Raw genomic sequence first — 10,606 nt, 5'->3', positions numbered from 1 at the left:
GTTGTGCTCGCAGAAAAAGTGAGTTTTGGACGATCGATCAGGCAGATCGATCAGTGGCTCTTGTAGTGAAAAGGAAAGGGTTGACCGGTGGGGAGTTGTCCATGTGTCCACCCTTGCCTGGATGATAGCTCCACCACAGAAAACCAGTCCCCATTGTTGTGGTCACAGTTGGTGACTTTTAAAGGATTTCGCAGGACAATGAGAAGATCGACGGCATCAGCTCACCCGAAGACTCAAACCTCTCCCTCTCTCTCTCCATCACTACTCAACTCAATACCATGAACTGAACTGAACTTTACTCATCAGCGTAAGACTGTATCTTTTTACCCCTAGACTTAAGGAAGCTTGGTTTTTCACATATATTTCCACACTTACTGATATACTTACTTATATATACTCATTGCTAACCTGTTTGATTTATCTAAATTTATATTACTGTATTGCGTAGTTACTAATAAATATTATTAGTTAATAGCAATACTGGACTCCAAAGTGTTTTCCATCTCTGCTGGTTCTTTATTCCCGTCATGGGGTACGTGACAGGTGGCATGCATATGGCACCACATATCAACTGCACCACCCTGTGGAAGCCACAAGTAGGCATAGGAAATGCATATCCAGTAAGTGCCATTCAATATCCCAAGCTTCACAACACCATGTGGCAAAGACACAGCTATCCCAGGATACTGTTCCTGCTCTCACTTTCCATCTACCTTGCACCCTGTACCTGTACTAACATGCCACCTACACCAACACTCCGTCAGGAGGGGAGAATCAGGACCTTCCAATTAAACAAGTGGTACTTATGGTAGTAAATACCAAAGCACTTACTCCGCTAGGGTTATTAAGGGTTAACTTGTTCCCTACTCTAGGTTGAGGTTGGCTGGAATAGACTAAACCTCCCTGCTCCCCCAAAACAGATTGCCAAAACCCGACAGGCTAGATCATTTCCCCCAACCGTCTTTCTTTGTTATCAAAGGGATCAATATCATTGCCATCCCTTCTGTGATGTAGTAAGGAGTCCTCAAATTCGGGAATCTGACCCGTTGGTCTAATGTGCAAATTCAGACGACATCCCCAGGAATGTATCATAGGATCTCCCACCACAAATCAGCAACCACCGCTTTGCCATCCTGCAATGCAGGGAGATTCAAATGCACTCACTCCTGATTAGTCAGTGGATATTTAGAAAACTCAGAAAAACAACAAAACTACAATAATTTCTCCCAAAATGCTCAATTCCCTCTGAAATTTGGGCATCTTGTATCCGGAGCAAAACAAGAGGGATTTAAACTTCTTCAGGGTAGGCATCCCTGGAAGAGACTTTGCAGTGTAGTAATAATCTTCCCTTATTACTAAGTGCTGTAGTTTCATTAGTTGACAAGCTATCTGGATATTCGTGTCCTCTAATTTTGTAGCCCTACTCTGAGCTATCAATAGTGATTCTCTCAGCGCTGACAAATCCTCCAGACTTGCTATCATGTTATATTGATTTCTTGCAATTGCTGAAAATGCCAGAAAACATCCACCTGGATATCTTTTCTCCTGGGAAATCGCAACGATGTAGGTAATGGAAAATTGTGATGTCCCATTTCAACCCCAGCGAAATCTAAATGGTTTGGCCAATCTACTGGCATCCCATAACCCAACAGTAAGTTAGCGAGACTTGCAGAGTCCTCACTATCATCTCTCCACCCTGGGACTCTGCATCTCTCAAATGAAGGGTCCTCTCTTTTAAATAACTTCTTTAATGCATTTCTGCTTAAAAAGCTAACCCTGCTTGCAGCACCAAAATGTAATATTGAATGAGGTTTGCAGATCTGGCAAGTGAGACAGAAAACGCACTGACTTCAAATAAATATATTAATTATTAATTTACAAACAGTAAAAAATGGACCAAACTTTCATGTTTCCCAAATTACAGAAACTGCAAAGCTGAATATTTGGCTGAAGAAATGGTGAAGGGGCAGGAATTCAGATTTCTGGATCATTGGGACCTCTTCTGGGGCAGGTGGGACCTGTACAAAAGGGACAGGTTGCACTTGAATCTGTAGGAGACAAATATCCTTGTGGGCGGGTTTACTAGAGTTGTTGGGAGTGGTTTGAACTAATAAGGCAGGGCATGGGAACCAGTCTGATAGAGTTGAGGATGAGCCAGCGGGTTTACAGGTAGATGATGTAGTATGTATTATGAATTTAAGGAAGGACAAGCCAATGATTGGGTACAACTGCTGACAGAGAAAAGAGTTAATTTGTACCACAGACCCAAATTCAAAAGGGCAGAGAATGCAGGACTGAAGGTCTGCATTTAAATGAAGAATCAGGTGGACAAACTCGTGGCACAATTAGAGATTGGTTGGTATGATATTGTTGGCATCATTGAGTTGTGGCTGAAAGAAGGTCATGGTCAAGAGTTTAACATCAAAGGATGTACTTTGCCTTGAAAGGACAGGCAGGAAGGCAAAGGCAGTGGTGTGGCTTTCTTGGTAAGAGATGGACTTATAATGGAGATATAGTAAGTAATCATGAAGACTTTAATAGTATTTTTCAGGATTTTTATTCTGATCTTTATAAATCTCAATTTCCTGCAGACTCCTCCAAAATGAAGGCTTTTTTACACAAGATTAGATATCCTCAAATTACTGTTGAAGATCGACAGATGCTTGATGCTCCAATTATTGAGCATGAAATTCAGAAAGCTGTGTTGTCAATGCAATCAGGTAAAGCTCCTGGACTTGATGGTTATTCGGTAGGATTTTACAAAAAATTTGAAAAATTACTTTCTCCGTATCTTTTGGAAATATTTCATGAATCTTTTGAGAAAGGTAATTTACCTCCTTTTTATGAAGCTTCTGCTTCCTTAATCCTTAAGAAAGATAAAGGTCCTACTGAATGTTCATCATATAGACCTATTTCGCTATCAAATGTGGACGCAAGAATTCTTTCTAAGATAATGGCTAACTATTTGGAAACTACTTTAACTAAAATCATCTCTATAGATCAAGCAGGCTTTATTAAGGCCGTTACTCTTTCTTCAATGTTCGGAGGTGATGAACATTATATACCCATCACTATCCAAGATACCCCAATGCGTTATTTCTCTTGACGCAGAAAAGGCATTTGATAGAGTTGAATGGACATATCTGTTTAATGTATTAAAAAAATTTGGCTTTGGTAATAATTTTAATAAGTGGATTCAAATGATCTATAAGAATCCTATTGCTACTGTTATTACTAATAATTTCAGGTCTCTTTTTTCACTCTCACAAGGTACTAGATGGGGATGACCATTTAGTCCTTTATTATTTAATCTTGAATTAGAGCCTCTGGCTATAATACTCCATGAAGCTAAAAATATTCATGGTATCTCTGTAAATGGGACCACACATAAGATTTCTCTTTATACAGATGATCTTTTGGTTTATACTTCGAACCCTGAAGAATCTATTCCTAATCTTTTGGAAAATTTTCTGGATATAAACTTAAATAAAAGTGAATTATTTCCATTAAATGCTCCTATTTTTATATGTAACGATATTCCATTTAGAATTGTGAATTCTTTTAAATATTTAGGCATTATCATTACTAAAAAATATAAAGATCTTTATAAAGCTAATGTAGTTCCTTTAATGGACTCAATGAAACAATTATTTTCTAGATGAAACCCACTTACACTTCCTTTAACAGGTTGTATTCATGCTGTGAAAATGATGATTTTACCTAGATTTTTATACATTTTTCAAAATATACCTATCTTCTTAACTAAAAATTTTTTTGATCAAATTGATTCTATTATTTTGTCCTTTATTTGGAATAATAAAAAACCAAGAGTTAATAAATTTCATTTACAAATATCTAAAAAATATGGTGGACTCGCGCTACCTAATTTAAGATTGTATTATTGGGCTGTTAATATTTGACAATCATGTTTTTGGCTATATTGACTCGATAAGAGCCAAAAACCAGATTGGATTGATTTGGAATTAAAAACTATCAAACAATTTCATTTAACCTCACTATTCGGAGCTCCATTACCTTTACAACTTGCTAAAATTCCAGATTTAAATCTCTACTCTGTTATTAAACAGGCCTTACAGATTTGGTTTCAGTTTCGCAACTCTTTCAATTTTAAACAATTTAAATTGTCTAGCTCTTTATATTAAAATTTTCTATTTAAACCATCAATAACCAGTCCCATTTTTCTCTTATGGAGAAATAACGGGATCTGTTCTTTTGCAGATTTATTTTGTGATGATCGATTGATGACTTTTGAAGAGTTAATTAGCAAATATTCTCTATCTCAGACACACTGCAGTATTTTCAGGTTAGACATTTTTTACAAAAAAATACTTCTCTATTTTCCATATATGCAAGAATCTGATTTGTTGGATACTATTTTAAATATGAATCCCTTAGTGAGAGGTCCCATTGGTAGAATTTATGATTTATTTTTACTACAAAAAGATAACCTCTCACTAAAGATTAAACAAGATTAGGAGAGAGAACCTAATATGACCTTTGTTAATGAAGATCCGTTGCGAGTTTTGAAGATGGTTAATTCTTCTTCGATATGTGCCAATCACTGTTTAATTCAATTTAAAATTGTCCAAAATATTGCTTAACATAGACAACTATTGTGACAGGTGTAAAACTGAAGTAGCCATTTTGTCACATATGTTCTGGTCATGTTCTTCATTAAAATCTTTTTGGAAATCTTTATTTTCTACAATTTCTAAAGCTCTGAAAATTAATTTATAACCTAATACATAACTGTCTTATTTGGAATAGTTCCACATAACATTCAGGGTATTTCATCTTCAGATCAACATGTAATTGCATTTGTCACATTGTTGGCAAGAAGAGCTATTTTATTGAAATGGAAAGATACCTTTGTCCCTACATTAATTCAATGGTTTTCTCAAGTAATGTTATGTCTTAGCTTGGAAAAAATTAGTAGAACTTTTGATCCTCAATTCAATTTTGCGAGAAGATGGGGCTCTTTTGCCAAATATTATCATTTAATTTGAATTAATTTATATGGTTTCCTTCCAATCTTATTTTGTATAAATGTGAACTGGCAGTTGTTGATTTTACTTCTTTATTTATATAGATGATTGTAAGACCTATTGCTCCGGGAGTTGGTTCCTAATGGGTTTTTTTTCTCTCTTGTTTCTTCTTTTTTCTTTTTCTTTCTTTTGTAGTTACTGGGTTTTTTTTTCTTTTAGTAGTTGGGGTTCTCTTTTTCCTTCTTTTCTTTATAAAAAATATTTTTTTTCATTATCATATATTATTGTTTTTTGATAAGTCTTTTTCTTCAGCTTTATTAACTGTATATATATCAATTTGTTGTAATCTTGTACCATTTTAAAGCTGTAGAAGATTATGTATCAATAAAGATATTTTAAAAATGAAAATTATAGATTGGTTGGTATAATGTTGTTGGAATCATTGAGTTGTGGCTGAAAGAAGGTTATGGTCGGGCGTTTTACATCAAAGGATGTACTTTGCTTTGAAAGGACAGGCAGGAAGGCAAAGGCGGTGGTGTGGCTCTGTTGGTAAGAGATGACTTACATCTTTAGAAAGAGGTGACATAGAGTCCGAGAACGTTGAATCTTTCTGGGTGGAGTTAAGAAACTGCAAGGCTTAAAAAACATTATGGGGATCACATATAGGCCTCCAAATAATAGCCAAGATGTGAGGTTAATATTGCAAAGGGAGCTGAAAAGGACATGTCATAAGGGTAATGACACAATTGTAATGGGGGCTGCAATATGCGAGGGGATTGGGAAAATCAGGTTGGTGTCAGATCACAAGAGAGGGAATTAGTTCAATTCCTACAAGATGGCTTTTTAGAGCAGCTTGTGCTCGAGCCTCCTTGGGGAAAGGCTATCTTAGATTGGGCGTTGTGTAATAACCCTGATTTTATTAGTGAGCTTAGTGTAAAGAAACCCTTAGGAGGCAGTGATCATAATATGATTGAATCAGACATCCCACTCTGCAAAAACTCATTTCAGGGAGGTCTCAACCTCATTTCAGGGAGGTCTCAACCGGAAGTCTCAACCTCATAGCAGTCTGTGTCAATGAATTTGTTAATTTTGCAAGACATCAGATTCACAAGTGTTTTGTGAGACAGCTATCTTCTGAATTCTGTCTTAATGTGCATGTTCACAATAGCTGCTGTCTTGGTTGATGAGCAGGCATAGTTTTTTGCTATTTCTGAATCAGGAAACATTTTGCTGAATAGCTTGCCTGTCTGCTTACATGCCTGGAATGGCAGCTTATGCTCGACAATGAAAGATGTAAAGTACACTTCAGTTCTAGTGACCTTCTCTGTCAGACTTTGGTTTTCTGCTGAAAAAAACTGTGAAATACTTGAGCAGCCTTCCCTGCGCTTAGCCTCCCTAATATGGTCTGGTCCCTAAAAGAAATAAAAGCATAATGCGTATCCTTATTACAGGTGTGCGCCGCTTAACGTTCATTCGGACAACGTCCGATCGCATATACGTCCGTAGTCTCACACTCAGACACAGACACACACACACACACAGAGTCGGGACTTCTCTGTGGATTGTCACCTTGTCGCAGTGGAGAAGCTTGTGTGGTCCTGTGATCCCGAGAGCAATGCTGTCTGGAGCTATGCTCCTGGTAGGGTCACCCATGGCGGTAAGGTCGAGGGTGAGGTCCCTGACAAAGAACAATCCAACCAAGACTCAACGGTGGAACAGGCGGATGAAGTTACTTCGAACTCAACGGCTGTGAAGGCGGATGAAGGCTGCAACAAATCCATCAGCTCCAATCGCCGTGGTTTCCATGCGATTGGAATCAGTTGGTTGATTTGTGAAGTATCGTGTGCTTCTTGGAGTGCAACATCAAGTACACGTTAAACAAATACATGCACAGGCTTCTTTGCTCTGTGGGCCACTTCTTATAGATCAACAGAACGAAGGCCATCATCCTCGACCTTGAGGGATAGCCACGACGACGACGAATATTTGGGATCAGAACTTACTTTCTTACATTGAAATGGGGGGTTTTAAATGAGTGATTTAGAAGTTCTGTATCTTCAAGTTCAAGTTTATTGTCATCTGGCTGATCGTCCACAAACGAAACAACCTCTGTCCGGACCACAGTGTAGCCACAATACATATATCATATATAAAGAGTGCAGAAGAGGTTTACAAGGATGTTGCTGGGACTTGAGAAACTCAGTTACAGAGAAAGGTTGAATAGGTTAGGACTTCATTCCCAGGAGTGTAGAAGAATGAGGGGAGATTTGATAGAGGTATATAAAATTATGATGGGTATAGATAGAGTGAATGCAAGCAGGCTTTTTCCACTGAGGCAAGGGGAGAAAAAAAACAGAGGACATGGGTTAAGGGTGAGGGGGGAAAAGTTTAAAGGGAACATTAGTGGGGGCTTCTTCACACAGAGAGTGGTGGGAGTGTGGAATGAGCTGCAAGATGAGGTGGTAAATGCGGGTTCTTTTTTAACATTTAAGAATAAATTGGACAGATACATGGATGGGAGGTGTATGGAGGGCTATGGTCCGTGTGCAGGTCAGTGGGACTAGGCAGAAAATGGTTCAACACAGCCAAGAAGGGCCAAAAGGCCTGTTTCTGTGCTGGAGTTTTTCTATGGTGTCTATGGTTTCTATCATGCACACCACATAAAAAAACAATATATTACCATATTATTTAATAAAGTGTAATTCAAAATGCATACAAAGTGTGCAGCACAGGTAAAGAGTTTGCTGTCCTAATGACGAGACCTTGGTGGGCTCCGGGTATTTATTAGAATTGTTTTCTCTTCTGAAAATGGCTGTGCTTAAACCCAGCCCATCGCGGGCTTCGATGTACCTGTAAGTGGAAGTGTTTCAGAAAAAAACCCCGAAGAATTTGCTTGGGGCGGGCGTGTTTTTGAAAGATATCTTAGCGGATGATTTCGGAATTTTGCTCCAATTTAAATCCCGCTCTAATCCCCTTTAAGACACCAACGCGCCCTGCCTGTATAGGACAGCCTCGTGTAGTCAGGTTACCACCGCCAGCCTTGGGAACTTCTTCGCCAGGCTTTTTTACTTCATCACTGACAGTTGTCTGGATGATTTCAGTGTCATTACAGACAACAGTAACTGAACTGATGGAATATGGAAGACAGAGAGAGATTGACGGTAAAGCCTGCCCACAGAGAAAACTGATAGGTTTACCTAGCACAAAGAGAGATCAAGCAGGATTTATTCATTTTCTTTCTTTCTTTTTTTCCCTTCTCCCATTCCCTCTCTAAAAAATCTATTTCTGGGATATTGTATATAACTTGCAGGCATCAGGGAGCTGCTGTCGATATGCGGGAGACTCCTGGAACTCCCGGGAGAGGTGGGATATCTGTTGAATTCATACTATAATTTGAGAGGGAGAAGCGCAAGTCAAAATTATGAGTATCCCAATGGAATAAAGGGAATTACAGCGTCACAAGACAGGAGCTTGCTTATGTGGATTGAAGGGGGATACTGGCAGGAATGATGGCAGAATAGAAGTGCCTGAAGTTTCTGGGACTAGTTCATGAGGTACAGGATGGATGTGTCCCACAGAGGAAGTTCTGAAATGGCAGGGCTAGGCAACCGCGGCTGACAAGGGAAGTTAAAGGCTGCATAAAAGCCAAGGAAAGGGTATATAAGGGAGCAAAAGTGAGTGGGTAGTTGGATGATTGGGATGCTTTTAAAATCCTACAAAATGCAACTAAAAAAATTATAAGAATGGAAAAGGTGAAATATGAGGGCAAACTAGCCGATAATATAAAGCACGATACTAAAACTTTTTTTTCCAATTATACAAAGAAAAGCAGTGAGATGAGAGTTGATATTGGACCACTGGAAAATAATGCTGGTGAGATAGTAATGGAGGACAAAAAATTGGCAGATGAACGTAGTAAGTATTTTACTTCAGTCTTGACGCTAGCTGTATGCTAAGGTCCATGAGTGTCAGGGACTGGGAGTGAGTGCCATTGCTATTGCAAAGGAAGAAGTGCCAGCAAACTGAAAGGTCTTAAGGTGAATAAGTCACCTGGACCAGATGGACTATATCCCAGAGTCTTAGAAGAGGCTGCTGAAGAGACAACGGATGCATTAGTGATCTTTCAAGAATCACTTGATTCTGCATGGTTCTGGAGGACTGCAAAATTGCAAATATCATTCCACTCTTTAAGAAGGGAGGAAGACAAAAGAAAGGAAATTATAGACCATTTAACCCAACCTCAATGGTTGGGAAAGTGTTGGGGTCTATTATTAAGGACGAGTTTTGGGGTACTTGGAGGCTAATGATAAAATATGTCAAAGTCAGCATGGTTTCTGTAAAAGGAAATCTTACCTGACAAATCTGTTAGAATTCTTCGAGGAAGTAAGAGTGCATGTCATTTACTGAGCTTTTCAGAAGGCATTTGATAAGGTGCTTAACAAAATAAAATCCTATGGTGTTACAGGAACGATACTGGCATGAATAGAGGAATGACTGACATGCAAGAAGCAGCAAGTGGGAATAAAGGGGGTCTTTTCTGGCTGGCTGCCAATGACTCGTGGTGTTCCTCAGGGGTCAGTATTGGGACTGCTACTTTTCAAATTCTCTGTCAATGTCAGATGGAGGGCATTGGTGGACCCAAATGCAAGACACAGACACTGAAGTACAAGGAACAGGACTAGGTTAGTCAAGAAAGCAAGGGAAGTGGGGAAGAAAGGATGCTGGACATGACACAGGCCCTGGATGAGACAAGGATACAGGGCCTGGGCTAGGACTTGACTAGGATAGTGGAATCAGGACATGGAACTGGGAACTAGGAGCCTGGGCTTGGACTCTGAGCCAGAGACTGGACAAGGACCCAGAACCTGGTTCTTGATTCGGGCTGGGACCCTGGAACTAGGCGAGGACATGACGTGGCTACAGGACGTGGCATGGCTACAGGATGGGACAAGAGACTCCAGGACAGGATGAGGGAACTCCAGCCCAGGACAAGGAATCGCCAGCACCGGGCTGGGAGAGGCACATGGACAAGACGAGAACACAATGCCATAGCTAGGACAGGACAAGGTTCTTGGATGAGGCTAGGACTGGACAAGACCCCGAAGCCTTGACTTGGTTGAGGGAGAGACAGAAACACAGAGCCTTGGTCGAGGGAGAGACAGGAACATCAAACACAGAGCCGGGACCCCTCCTTGGAAACAAGACATAGGGCCGGGACTCATACACAGAACACAGAGCTGGGACCCCTCCTTGAAAACAGGATGTAGGACCAGGACTCATTACAGAGAATGCAGAATACAAGACAGTTCCTAACACAAGGTAGCGGCAGACGGCCGGACCTACCTAGCAAAGGTGTGGATACAGACGTTTCCCAACACTAGGTAGCGGTAAAGGGCCAGACCTACCTATTGAAGGTGTGGACACAGGGACAGTTCAAAACAATAGACAGTTCCTTATCTTGCTCCGGCGGTGGAAATTGACAGCGGTGCAGGCGAGGCAAGACTTCAGACGAAGTGAGGGGAGGCGAAGCTTCAGGCGAGGCAAGGCTTCAGGCGAGGCGAGGAGAGGCTTCAGTCGAGGTGAGGCGAGGAGAGGAGAGG

This window comes from Mobula birostris, chromosome 5 (assembly GCF_030028105.1).
Source record: "Mobula birostris isolate sMobBir1 chromosome 5, sMobBir1.hap1, whole genome shotgun sequence".
Taxonomy (NCBI): domain Eukaryota; kingdom Metazoa; phylum Chordata; class Chondrichthyes; order Myliobatiformes; family Myliobatidae; genus Mobula; species Mobula birostris.
This window is presented reverse-complemented; position numbering follows the sequence as displayed.